The sequence below is a fragment of the Nomascus leucogenys genome, chromosome 6 (genome assembly GCF_006542625.1).
Source record: "Nomascus leucogenys isolate Asia chromosome 6, Asia_NLE_v1, whole genome shotgun sequence".
NCBI classification, from domain to species: domain Eukaryota; kingdom Metazoa; phylum Chordata; class Mammalia; order Primates; family Hylobatidae; genus Nomascus; species Nomascus leucogenys.
In genome coordinates, this window is record NC_044386.1 from 9,481,988 (window position 1) to 9,496,473 (window position 14,486).

At 47.6% G+C, this 14,486-nt stretch overlaps 1 long non-coding RNA gene across 1 annotated transcript in view; it reads right to left on the bottom strand.

The window, feature by feature from the left end:
* Positions 1-249: 249 nt before the first annotated feature.
* The window catches only part of LOC115835434, a 28,316-nt gene continuing 14,079 nt past the window's right edge, over positions 250-14,486 (bottom strand). The window contains exon 3 of the long non-coding RNA XR_004030399.1: positions 250-1,242. This is a non-coding gene — a long non-coding RNA (uncharacterized LOC115835434). The remainder of the gene's footprint in view (positions 1,243-14,486) is intronic.

The following is a 14,486-nucleotide window of genomic DNA, read 5'->3' on the forward strand; positions in this document are numbered from 1 at the left end:
TACCTTTCTGTAATTCGGATCACATGTTCAACTGCCCTGCTCTAAACCACCATTTTACTTGATTTAAAACTACTATGTGAACTTTAAGTGCTTTGCCTGAGTTGTCATGGTTTGTGAAATGTGTTAAGTCATGGTAGTTAAGCGGCAGAGCGCTGAGCTCTGGAGCTGACTGCTTGTGTGCAAATCACAGCTCTGCTGCTGTGCTTAACTCTCAGTGCCTCTTTGCTCATCTGTAAAAGGGGGTAGAAATTGTGTCTACTGCACACAAGCTATTTTAAGGATTAAACTATATGATTAACAGGTTAAATTGTATGTTAAGTGCTTAGAACAATGCCTGGTACTTGGTAAACATCCAGTCAATAAATAAGATACTATCATGTTTGTGAACTTCAGTGTTCCTAAACTGTTACCATGACATTGCAAGCTCGTTGTGCAAAGAGATCAGTCTTACTGAGTTGAATATAGAGGCAGGATTTCTCAATCCCTGCAGCAAGGTGGCTGGGTTCAAAGAAATGGATTCTGGATCCAATGCTTGTTCAAACAGCAGTCTTGGTGGGCTGACTAGAAAAACAATCCCCTTAGTCATCAATTAATTTTTCTGTCTACAAAGCAAGATGACAAAGGGCAGCAATGTGGAGGAAGATATCTCTTATCTCTGTTCCAAATGAGAGCTTTCCTAAAATTTGATGGACAGTGTGATGGTTAATATTATGTATCACTTTGGTTAGGCTATGGTGTCCAGTAGTTTGGTCAAACACGAGTCTGGTTGTTGCTGTGAAGGTAATTTGTAGATGTGATTAACATTTAAATCAGTTGACTTTAAGCAAAGGAGATTTTTACCCTTGCTAACGTAGGTGACCCTCATCCAATCAGTTGGCCTTAAGAGCGAAGCCTGAGGCTTCACAGAGAATAAGGAATTCTGCTTCAAGACTGTAATATAGAAATCCTGCCTGAGTTTTCAGCCTGCCAACCTGCCCTACAGATTTCAGACTTGCCAAGTTCTACAGTTGCATAAGCCAGTTCCTTAAAATAAATCTCTATCTATGTTAGTCTGCTAGGGCTACCATACAAAGTACCACAAACTGCGTGGCTTAAACAACAGAATTTTATTCTTTCACAGTTTTGGAGGCCAGAAGTCCAAGATCAAGGTGCTGGCAGGGTTGGTGTCTGTTGAGGCCTTTCTTCTTGACTTGCAGATATCTGCTTCTTGCTGTGTCCTCACATGGCCTTTCTTCTGTGTACCTGCAGAGCAAGAGATCTCTTGGTGCCTCTTCCTCTTCTTACAAGGACCGCAGTCCTGTTGGGTTAGGGCCCCACTCTTATGATTTCATTTACTCTTAATCACGCCCCTCAGGGCCCTATCTCCAAATACAAACACACTGGGGTTAGGGCTTCAACCTGTGAATTTGGGGAGGACACAATCCAGGGCAGAATTCTATCCATCTGTCTGTCTGTCTCTCTGTGTCTATCTGCCTGTCTGTGTCTACCTGCCTGTCTGTCTGTCTGTCATCTATCTATGTATCTTCTATCTGTTTATCTTTCTATCCATGTATCTGTCTATCCATCCATCCTATTTGTTCTGTTTCTCTGAAGGCCCCTAACTGACCCAGCAGAATGAAATATGACACTTCATCATATACAGTCATTCAGCTGACTCCAGTGCTGGCCTTTATAATCCATCCAACCTATTGGTTGTTTAACGTAAGCGGTTACACCTAGATTTTCTTTTCTTTTTTTTTTTTTTTTGAGACAGAGTCTTGCTCTATTGCCCAGGCTGGAGTGCAGTGGCATGGTCTCAGCTCACTGCAACCTCCGCCTCCCAGATTCAAGCAATTCTCCCGACTCAGCTTCCTGAGTAGCTGGGATTACAGGTGCACGCCACCACACCCAGCTAATTTTTTGTATTTTTTAGTAGAGACGGGGTTTCACCATGTTGCCCAGGTTGGTCTCGAACTCCTGAGCTCAGGCAATCCACCTGCCTCGGCCTCCCAAAGTGCTAGGATTACAGGCGTGAGCCACCGCGCCTGGCCTGGTTACACCTAGATTTTCTAAAAATAAAAGTGATAATGCAAAAAGACAAAAACAAAAAAAAAGCTTAACTCCTCCCCCGAAACTACTTGCGTACTTTTTTTTTTTTTTTTTGAGACGGAGTCTTGCTCTGTCACCTAGGCTGGAGTGCAGTGGCGCAATCTAGGCTCACCGCAAGCTCCACCTCCCGGGTTCATGCCATTCTCCTACCTCAGCCTCCCAAGTAGCTGGGACTACAGGCGCCCGCCACCATGCCCGGCTAATTTTTTTGTATTTTTAGCAGAGACAGGGTTTCACCGTGTTAGCCAGGATGGTCTCGATCTCCTGACCTCATGATCCACCCACCTCGGCCTCCTGAAGTGCTGGGATTACAGGCGTGATCCACCGTGCCCGGACTTTTTTTTTTTTTTTGAGACTGAGTCTTGCTGTGTCACCCAGGCTGGAGTGCAGTGGTACGATCTCGGCTCACTGCAACCTCTGCCTCCCAGGTTCAAGTGATCCTCCCACCTCAGCCTCCTGAGTAGCTGGGTCTACAGGCGCACCCACCACGTCCAGCTAATTTTTGTATTTTTAGTAGAGATAGGGTTTCGCCATGTTGGCCAGGCTGGTCTCGAACTCCTGACCTCAGGTGATCCACCCACCTCAGCTTCCCAGAGGGCTGGGATTACAGGTATGACCACCGTGGCTGGCTCTTGAGTAAATTCTTGAAATAAAAAGTACAAAAAATTAGCCGGGCGTGGTGGCGGGCGCCTGTAGTCCCAGCTACTCGGAGAGGCTGAGGCAGGAGAATGGCGTGAACCCGGGAGGCGGAGCTTGCAGTGAGCCGAGATTGCGCCACTGCACTCCAGCCTGGGCGACAGAGCGAGACTCCGTCTCAAAAAAAAAAAAAAAAAAAGTAAAGTGTCATAAACTACTGTTTAATATTTCTGCTGACAAAGTAGCTTTGAAATCAACAGTGTTACGGGTTTTTGTTTATTTGTTGTTTCTGAGACAGGGTCTTGCTCTGTTGTACAGGCTGGAGTGCAGTGGTGTGAGCATGGCTCACTGCATCCTTGAGCTCCTGGGCTCAATGTGCCTGTGCCTGGCCTTACATTAATGTTGTTCCTAATTACCAGGCCTGTGAATATTGCATTACAGTTTTATGAATTAAAATGAAGAGGCCAGGCGCAGTGGCTCAGGCCTATAATCCTAGCACTTTGGGAGGCTGAGGCGGGTGGATTGCCTGAGCTCAGGAGTTCAGAACCAGCCTGGGCAATACGGTGAAACTCCACCTCTACTAAAAATACAAAAAATTAGCTGGGTGTGGTGGCACGCACCTGTAATCCCAGCTACTCAGAGGCTGAGGCAGGAGAATCGCTTGAACCTGGGAGGTGGAGGTTGCAGTGAGCCGAGATTGTGCCACTGCACTCCATCCTGGGCGACAGAGCGAAATTCTGTCTCCAAAAAATAAAAAAAAATGAAAAAATAAAATTTTAAAAATAAAAATAAAATGAAGACATGTTTATAGCAGTTCTGTTTGTAATTGCCCTGAACTGGAAACAACTCAAACATCTCTCAATGAATGAATGGATAAACAAATCTTAGTAACCTATATAATGAAATACTACTCAGATTCTTTTTTTTTTTTTTTTGAGACAGAGTCTCACTCCGTCACCCAGGCTGGAGTGCAGTGGCACGATCTCGGCTCACTGCAACCTCTGCCTCTGAGTTCAAGCAATTCTCCTGCCTCATCCTCCCGAGTAGCTGGGATTACAGGCGCCTGCCACTGTGACCGGCTCACTTTTTTTTTTTTTTTTTTTTTTGTACTTTTAGTAGAGATGGGGTTTCACCATCTTGGCCAGGCTGGTCTTGAACTCCTGATCTCGTGATCCACCCGCCTCGGCCTCCCAAAGTGCTGGGATTACAGGCGTGAGCCACTGCGCCTGGCCTACTCAGATATTTTTTTAAAAGTATTTATACACCTTAAAACATGAATGAATAAGTGAAAGAGGTCAGTCTCAAAAGGTTACCACCTACCTGACTCCACTGATATGTCACTCTGAAAGGTGACCCTGCAGGAAGGGAAACCTGGTGATTGTGAGTGGCTGAGGTCAGGGGAAGGTTTGACAGCAAAAAGGTACTTGAGGGGGCTTTCTGGGGGAAGGAAATTGCTCTGTGTCCTGATTTTGGTGGTGGATACATATATCTGTACTATCTATACACCTGTTAAACTCACAGAACTGTACACCAAACTCGAAAGTCATTTTTGGCTGGGCACAGTGGCTCACACCTGTAATCCCAAAACTTTGGAGGCCAAAGCAGGAGGATTGCTTGAGCCTTGGAGTCTGAGATCAGCCTAGGCAACATAGTGAGACCATTTTATAGTATGCAAATTAAAATAATGTAAAATACAGAAATAGACAAATATCATACAACATAGACAATAATTTCTTTTCTTTTCTTTCCTTTTTTTAATTTTTGAGACAGGGTCTTGCTCCCCTGCCCAGGCTGGAGTGCAGTGGCACGATCACTGCTCACTTGTAGCCTCCATCTCCCAGACCTAAGCTCTCCTCCTGCCTCAGCCTCCTGAGTAGATGGGATTACAGGCATGTGCCGCTGTGCCCGGCTGATTTTTGTATTAGACAGGGTCTCCCTGTGTTGCCCAGGCTGAGCTGGGGCTCCGGCGATCCTTCTGTTTCGGCCTCCCAAAGTGTTGGGATTACAGGTGTGAACTCACCACGTCTGACAATAATTTCTTGTTCTTTTTTTCTCCAGGTATTTGCTGCTCAGAATTTTGGCGAATAGAGGAATAAATTCTGTTATCAAATTCCTTAATTTCAAGAGAACCCATGAAAGGAGTATCATCCAATCGGGTGGGTTTTTTCCACTAAAACAACAGAGAAGCTCTTCCTGAAATCATAAGCTGGGGGCATAAGTTTTAATTTAAATTCTTGCAAGTGATGTCATGATGTCAGGGTGAGACCACAGAGTATAGGGAAACCGCATCCTTTTGGAAACAGCAGCGTCTGCTAGTGCAGAGAGAGCTGCTCTGAAGGAAGAGCAGAAAGGGAGAGCACGATTTCGCTAATGCAAACAGCAGCGAAGTGCCAAGGAGGGCAGCCTCCAGCTCCTTCCAGTTGGGAGCAAGCAAAGCACTGGAAAGGGCAAAATGAGGCACAATCATCAAACCCCTTTATCAGGTTCTTTTTTTTTTTTTTTTTTAAGGCCGGGTCTCACTCTTGTCGCCTAGGCTGGAGTACAGTGGTGCGATCTCAGCTCACTGCAATCTCCACCTCCTGAGTTCAAGTGATTATCCTGCCTCAGCCTCCCAAGTAGCTGGGATTACAGTCCTGTGCCACCATGCTCAGCTAATTTTGTGTTTTTAGTAGAGATGGGTTTTCACCATGTTGGTCAGGCCGGCCTCAAACTCCTGACTTCTGGTGATCTGTCTGCCTTGGCCTCCCGAAGTGCTGGGATTACAGGTGTGAGCCATTGTGCCCAGCATCAAGTTTCTTTTCTCCCTGACTAGCTCTTAGTGTCAATGATCAAACTCCTCAGGCATGTTAAGTGGGTAAAGAGTATTTTATTTTGGCATATGAATCTAAAATCATAGGCTTTCTTGAACAACCTTGCTTTCTTATTTCAAAGGTGAAACCCTACTCTACTGTTCTGGAAAGTTTGGAAATGTCTCATTTCTTTAGAGATGAGGTCTATTTTTATAGGAAAATGAATCCATTTTGTCACCTTTTAGGATACTATTTGCATTAATTATGTACTGCTGCAGAACAAATGTCCCTAAAACGTAGTGGCTTAAAACAACAATGTATTGTTCCTCACGATTCTGCTGGTCTCCTCTGGGCTCACTGAGGCTGGAGGGTCTATATGGCTTCATTCCTATGTCTGGGGCCTTGGTACAGCTGCTGGCTGGACTTTTCATCCGTGAACCCTGGGTGTTCCAAGTGATTAAAAATGGAATTTACAATACTTTTTTTTTTTTTTTTTTTGAGACAGAGTCTCGCTCTGTCGCCCAGGCTGGAGTGCAGTGGCGCAATCTCGGCTCACTGCAAGCTCCGCCTCCCGGGTTCACGCCATTCTCCTGCCTCAGCCTCTCCGAGTAGCTGAGACTACAGGCGTCCGCCACCACGCCTGGCTAATTTTTTGTATTTTTTAGTAGAGACGGGGTTTCACCATGGTCTCGATCTCCTGACCTCGTGATCCACCTGCCTTGGCCTCCCAAAGTGCTAGGATTACAAGCGTGAGCCACCGTGCCCGGCCTACAATACTTCTTAAGGCCTATACTCAGAGGCTTCACAATGTCACTTCTGCTGCATTTTATTGGTTACAACAAGTCTCAAGGCCAGCCCAGAGTCAAGGGATAGAGAAATAGGTCCCACTTCTTGATTTAGGGAGAAGCAGCAAAGTCACATTGCAAAGGAGTGAGGACACAGGGACACTATTCACTGGGGGCCATGGCTGTAACAGTCTACCACACAATTGTTAGTGATGTTTAAAGTGGGTACAGACATTGATTAAATTGCTCTTGGCTCTGAACCATTAGTAAACTGGATGAAATTAGGCTAAAGATGAATTTTGGATTGGAAGCCCACATTCAGCTCAGCTTTAATGTAGTTAACCCTTATTTCAAAACTATGAGAAATCACTTATAGATGAGTCAGAGAACCTTGACCCCCTGTTTTTTTATGGGGATTTTAACTATCAACTTAGAGAAAAGTAATGCAGAATCCATTAGCTATTTGAAATGCACTATTATTCTCTAATTGTAAGTCAACTCTCTTTGGTTTCCTAATGTCTAAACATTTCACAATTTGTGGAATTATGAAAGGATCCAGCTCCCCAGAGGATGTGAGCACATCTGAATACAATTATACACTACAGCCAGACCACTGTTAGCTTTCTGGGGCAAAAGACACAGAGAAAGACCAGGATAATCCTTGTGCGTGCAGCTCAGATTTGGCCCCTGTCGCCACAGGCTGCCAAGCCTGTCACATTCTGGCAATAAGGAGCAATGCTTGGATGGGACCAGGACCATGCTGACATCTGACCACCTCTGCAGTCTGGGCGAATTCCAAGAAATCCCTCAGAAGAAAGTGCCATGCAGAAATATCCTGGCGGGGGAACTGCCCACACACCTGTGCCAGTTATTCACCCTCGCCAGATTCTTCATGCTCTTTCCCACTTCAAGGCCCTTGCATTAGCTGTTCTCCCTGATCACGCACTTGACTCTCAAGAACATTTAGGTAAGTCATGTCCTTTCCAAAGCTTAGGGGCTTAAGCGAGGGACTTGGCATCCTGGACGTACTCCCTAGCTCGCCACTCTATGTAGCCCTCAGTCCAGATCTTCAGCCTCCATCCATCCTTTGAGAATGTTTTATCCTCTGATCCCTTGAGATGTGGGCCCCTTCTGTGACCCACCAGCCTGTGCCAGAGCTCAGGGCCTTAATTCTGGAGGAGACGTGATGCTACCCTGGGACCGGGTCCTTCCGGGACACGAGGCAGCTGGAGAGCTCTGGGTGTGACAGAGGAATAGGGAAACAGGGAGAAGAAACACAGAAACAGAAATGAGAAAACGAGGAAGGAACAGGGTGGCTCCTGGAGACAAATGTTTCCTTCTCCACAATTCTACTGATGCTGAGGTGGCCTTTAAAGTGCCAGCAAGGAGGAGCCAGGAGGGGTTTGCACGTGTGTTGCTGGGCATGGATGGGGTGGTGTGTGTGCCAGGATGGGGGCCTTCCTGGGAAGTCGCTACTGGGTGGGGCGCTCCAGTCAAGACAGAGAGCTAAGGCTTTCTCCCAAACCAAAAGAACTTGCAAACTTCTCTACAAGTTCTGAGTTTTCTTCTGAAGCTAACTTCTTGGAACTCAATGGAGTGAAACCATCATGCTGTTAAAGCATTTAAGGGCTGTATATGCCCTGGGGGCCATCAATGTCATAGACAGTGTCATTTCTCTCTCCCTGCACAAAAATCACTAAAATCTTGATGAATGCAGCTGGCTCTCCCCTCTCCCTCGCCATCCTCCACCTTTTATGCAGTCCTGTGGACATTCTGATCTGTTTCCTCCTCCCCATCCTTCCCTTCCCTCCCAAGTACACTCTCAGCTCTTCGTGGTCTCTCTCTCCCAACTGCAGCCTCCCCCAAGACTCCATCTTCAGGCCTCCTTCCCTCACCATCTCCAAGGCCGTGGCTCCAGGACACAAGCTGACCACCCTGCCCAACCCCAAGTCCTCGACTGATGCTCAGCGCTTATAGGTTCAAGTCCAAGCTCCCTAGCATAGCACCGAAGTCATGGCTCAGTTTACCCTTCCAAGCCTGTCTCCCCCAAGTCCTGCCCTCCTCCTCTCATCACTGCCAAATACATCAAGCACTCCCACGTGGCTGGGCTTTAACCCAAGCTGCTCTCTCTTCCCAGAAGGCTCTTCTCTGACTTGCTGCCAACACACAAAGTCGCTTGGAGGTGAAGGCAAATATTAGTTCAGCTGGCAAGCTCCTCTCCACGTCCTCATCAAAGCCCCCAGCTCCATGAGCTTCTGGGCTGTTCCTGTGGATTTCTGCACTCTCTGTGTTGAAACATCTGTAATGGGTTATAGCTGGGAGTTGGAATGTCTGCCTCCCTTTTCGCTGAGAAGAAGGGGGTCTCTACAGGATCGAACCCTCCCTGGGTTCTGTCTCCTTCCTTTCAATATAGTGAGCAGTTCCTCCCACCTAGGTTCTTAGGTGTCTGGGAGGTCATCTATCCAGTGCTGGCTGTTGCAGATCTGTGCAGTTGCTTTTTGAACAGGACCCACATCCGTCTTCCCAAAATATCTAAAATTAGGTCTTTGACAGTTCCTGAAAATGTTAGTTATCATATAATCCAGCAACTCCACTGCAAGGTATATAGCCAAAAGAATTGAAATCATATTCCACACAAAAATGTATACCTGAATGCTCATAGCAGCATTATTCACAATAGCCAATAAATGGAAACCACCCAAATGTCCATCAACCCACAAAGGCATAAGTGAACTGTGATATATCCATACGACGGAATACCGTTTGGCAATAAGAGGAATGAGGGACAGATTCGTGCTACAATGCGGATGGGCCTTGAAAACATGCCAAGTGCAAGACGCCAGTTACAAAATATCACATATTATATGATTTCATTCATGTGAAATGTCCAGAAATAGTCAAATTTATAGAGAAAGAAGGCAGATTAGTGGTCACCAGGGGCTGGGGCAAAGGAAGGCGTGAGAGTGACTGCGAATAGGTATGGCTTTCTTTTTAGAGAGGAAAAGGGGCTTGTGGTCATGGTTGCACAGCATGTGACTCATGGAGTTTGTGCCCCTGAGAGGAGGGACTGCTATGGCATGTGAGTTATATATAATTAGGCCTTCAGTGCTGTCAGCATTCTCATCCTTGGAGGGCCAGGTATCTTTTCTTTTTTTTTTTTTTTTTTTTTTTGAGACGGAGTCTCGCTCTGTCGCCCAGGCTGGAGTGCAGTGGTGCAATCTCGGCTCACTGCAAGCTCCGCCTCCCGGGTTCACGCCATTCTCCTGCCTCAGCCTCTCTGAGTAGCTGGGACTACAGGCGTCCGCCACCACGCCCGGCTAATTTTTTGTATTTTAGTAGAGACGGAGTTTCACCTGGTCTCGATCTCCTGACCTCGTGATCCACCCGCCTCGGCCTCCCAAAGGGCCAGGTATCTTTTCTGTTCTTTTTTTTTTTTTTTTTTGAGATGGAGTCTCACTCTCACCCAGGCTGGAGTGCAATGGTGAGATCTTGGCTCACTGCAATCTCCATCTCCCGGATTCATGTGATTCTCCTGCCTCAGCCTCCCAAGTAGCTGGGACTACAGGTACCTGCCACCACGCCCAGCTAAAAATTTTTGTGTTTTTAGTACAGACGGGGTTTCACCATGTTGGCCAGGATGGTCTCGATTTCCTGACCTCGTCATCTGCCCGCCTCAGCCTCCCAAAGTGCTGGGATTATGGGCGTGAGCCACCGCGCCCCGCGGTAACTTTTCGGTTCTAAGCACGAGACAATCGTCTTGGGAACAGCTCCCCGCTCTTGGCCTCAGTATCTTTTCTTCAGCCCTACGTTTCCCCTTTGCTCTCTCCCCGCCTGTGATGGGGGCTGCCTGGGTGGGGCTGTCACAGCGGCAGGTGGGTGAGGAGCCCCTAGGCACGTCCGGAGGAAGGCTCAGCCGGAGGGGGGCCTGCAGGCGGCGAAGTGGCAGCCACTGGGGGCCTCTGGGGCCGAAGCCGGCGGAGGGGGAGACGCTGGGTGGTCTGCAACCCTGCCCAGACCCCGGGGACTCATGTCTAGAAAAAAGATGACTCGTGACACCAAAGGAGCTCTTTCAAGCTTCCTCCACGCTTTTAGCGACAGAGCACCCCAGCCGTCCTGGGAGCCCCCGAAGCCGAGCATATTCGAACTCCGAATCCGCTCGATCGCCGGGGACCTGCCATCTGGGTTCGGTTCCCCCAGGTCGCTGCCGACCTTAGGCCGCGGGGGTCTGGGGGGCCGGAGAAGGAGACAGAAGGACAGGCGCCGCCCAGGGTCGCGGGGACACGTGGGGCTGCGTCCTGGGTGGGCGCGATGCTCCCCCAGAACGACCGGAGATGGATAGTTTCGGGGGAGGGAAACGGGACGCACGAATTCGGGGCGCTGAGTGGGCGGAATGCGCCCTGACTTCCCCCGGCCGAGAGCCGGCTCAGAATGAGAGAGCGAGCGCGGAGTGGGAGGTCTGGGAAATGGCAATATTTGTTTTAGGGAGAGAAGGAAACAGGAGTGTGAGCCGCACGGCTTGGGGGACGCGGGAGATCGCGGATCGCGGGGATAGCGCAGCGCGGCTGCCCGGGGCTGCTGGAAGAGGCCGGGCGAGGCCGGGGCGAGCCGGGTAACTGCGGCCGGCCGGACGGCGGCGGTCACCGGCTGCACCGAGGTGGTTCCACCACCGCACGGGGCGCTTGCGGTTCGTCCGCTCCAACGAAGGCCGCGTCCCACGCTCCCTGCCGCCGCGTGGTTTTGCCTCTGAAACGCGCGCAGCCCGGCAGAGCGCGTCCCGCCCGGGCCACCCGCTCGCCCCCTCTTTTGCCTCCGGAGGAGGGGCAGCGGCGCCCCAGGGGCTGGCGGTGGTGTCAGGAGTGCGCTTTCTTCTAGGCCTTCTCCCCCATGACTGGTTTTGTTTTTAGATTACAAAAATAATTTATATTATTTATTTAAAAATACATAAAATATATTGTGATAGCGCAGAATAATGGCCCTCCAAGAATGTCCACGTCCTAATGTCTAGAAACTGTTACATGGCAAAATAAATAAGGTGGAAGGCCTTTGCAGATGTGATCAAACTCAGGATTTTTATTTTTTTATTTGTATTTTATATTTGTTTGTTTATTGAGACAGTCTTCCTCTGTCAGCCAGGCTGGAGTGCAGTGGCGCGATCCTGGCTCACTGTAACCTCCGCCTCCTGGGTTCAAGTGATTATCCTGCCTCAGCCTCCTGAGTAACTGGGATTACAGGCTCCTGCCACCACACCCGGCTAATTTTTGTATTTTAGTAGAGACAGGGGTTTCACCATGTTGACCAGGCTGGTCTTGAACTCCTGACCTCAAGTGATCCGTCTGCCTTGGCTTCCCAAAGTGCTGGGATGACAGGCGTGAGCCACGGCGCCCGGCAAGCTAAGGATTTTTAGACCGGGGATTACCCTGGATTACCCTGGATTATCCAGGTGGACACAATGTCCAGTGATCACAGGGGTCCTAGAAGAGGGAGGCAGGGGAGGCAGAGGAGAAGTGAGGGCAGAAGGAGAGGTCAGAGGGATGTGTTTGCTTGCAGGATGCAAGAAGGGGAGCACCGGCCAAGGGATGCGGGCAGCTTCTAGAAGTTGGGAAATGCAAGGATGCAGATTCTCCCTGAGCCTCTAGAAGGAACCCAGTTCTGCAGACACTTTGATGTTAGCCCAGTGCGACCCTCTGCATACTTCTGACCTCCAGAACTGTGCGAGAATAATCTGTGTTGTTTTAGGCCCCTCAATCTGTGGCGATTTGTTATAGGAGTCATAGGAAATACATGAACACATACATTTAAAACATAAAGAAGTCACCTGTAATCCACTTCCCAGAATGAACGCATTCAGCAGCCTGAGGAGCAGGGCTGACTGATGAAAACACTTGAAAGGAGGAAGTGCTGTCTTGCTAAGGCTGGTGTGTTCGGACGAGGACACCGCCAATGATTCTCCTGACTAAGATGGTCCGCTAAAAGGAACCAGGGCTCCGTGGAGAAATGGCAACTTCTGGGATTAAGGCTGGAGAGGAACAAGAGGAACCCAGAATATATTATTCTGGCAGACAGTGAGGAAGTGCCCAAAGAATGGTAGGAACTCATCCAAAAGACAAAAGCTTGAGGGGGCTCTCATTGGCCAAATCTGGACTCTTTTGAGTAACAATCATGTTAGTATTGAATTGTTCCTTTTTTTTTTTTTTTTTTTTTTTTTTTTTTTTTTTGTAGCTGGGATTACAGGTGCCTGCCACTATGCCTGGCTGATTTTTGTATTTTTAATAGAGATGGGGTTTTGCCATGTCAGCCAGGCTGGTCTTGAACTCCTGGCCTCAAGTGATCGGCCCACCTCGGCTTCCCAAAGTGCTGAGATTACCGGTGTGAGCTACCATGCCCGGCCTATAACTCTTCTTACTTTATTATAAGCACAGTCTAAGAATCCATGAGTACCTACAGGTACAGTAATATAAATGAGAAAATAAAGAGGGAGAAGAAAACTCTTTCTTATCAACTAATAAATGCAGAAAGATAATGGAATAAGAAAATACCGCTTGGAACCACCATAGTAATGATTATGTCAGGGAGAATCATCAGTGAATGCTAAATTGTGAGAAAAGTTTGAGAAACAGGATTTGTATATGGTCTCAAACTATCTCCCCACAAGGGAGATTCCCAGTAATGACCGAGGGGAAAACAGTCACTTTACTGTGGGGAAACCTGACAAACCTTATTCAAACGATCAAAGTTAACATCACCAGCAACGGGACAAATAGGCAACACGTGCCTCTGGTGTGATGCAGCAGCCCTCCGTGATACAATAGCCCTTCATGGCGCTCGTGCTGGCCGTGCAGAACCTGCATTCAATTGTGAGGAAATACCAACACATCAAACGGAGGGACGTTTTCCAAAACACTGGCTTCTGCCCTACAAAAATGTCAGTGTCATTTTTGACAAAGACTGAGGAACTGTTTCTTATTGAAGAGGACTAAAGAGGCCTGACAACTAAGTGCAGTGTGGATTCTGGATAGTGGGCCAGATGAAAAATGTTTGTTTGTTTTAATTATAAAGGAAGTAAATCGTACTAAGGCATAGATGAACCTTGAGGACACTGTGTGCAATGAAATAATCCAGACACGCCAGGCGCGGTGGCTCGTGCCTGTAATCACAGCACTTTTGGAGGCTGAGGCAGGCAGATTGCTTGAGCTCAAGAGTTCCAGACCAGTTTGGGAAACATGGTGAAATCCCATCTATGCAAAAATTACCCGGGCATGGTGTCCCAAGCTTGCAGTCCCAGCTACTTAGGGGAGATGGAGTCTGCAGTGAGCCGTGATCATGCCTCTGCACTCCAGCCTTCAGCCTGGGTGACAAGAGAGAACTTTTCTCAAAAAAAAAAAAAAAAAAAAAGTCCAGGCCCGGTGGCTCATGCTTGTAAACCCAGCACTTTGATAGGCCGAGGCAGGTGGATCACCTGAGGTCAGGAGTTCTAGACCAGCCTGGCCAACATGGCGAAAACCTGTCTCTACTAAAAATATAAAAATTAGCCAGGCTTGGTGGCGGGCACCTGTAATCTCAGCTACTTGGGAGGCTGAGGCACAAGAATCACTTGAACCCAGGAGGCGGAGGTTGCAGTGAGCCAAGATCACACCGCTGCACTCCAGCCTGGGTGACAAAGTGAGACTCTGTCTCAAAAAGAAAAAAAAAAAAAGTAGAAAAAAAGAGAAATAATCCAGTAACAAAATGACAAATTATTGTGTGATTCCACTTATATGAGGTACCAAGAATAGTCAAATTTATAGAGACAAAAAGTAGAAGGAGGGTTACCAGGAGCTTGGAGGAGGGGAAATGGGGACTTAGAGTTTAATGTGTTCAGAGTTTCCATTTGGGGTAATGGAAGATGGATAATTATGATGCCTGCACAGCACTGCAAATGTAATGAATGCCATAAGTTGTACTCTTAATGGTTAAAATGGTAAATCTTACACATATTTTACAATAAAAATAATTTCTAAAAAAAGTCTTTAACTTTCAAATAAATGGGTAGACAATTGACAAAATTTACATAAGGTCTGTAGATTATATAATAATGATATGTCAAGATTAATTTCCTCATCCTGATAAATGTACTGTGGTTATGTAAGAAAATGTCAGCTGGTCCAAAGGTAGTGAGTTATCTCAATTGATTGTTCACAGTCAGTTACAG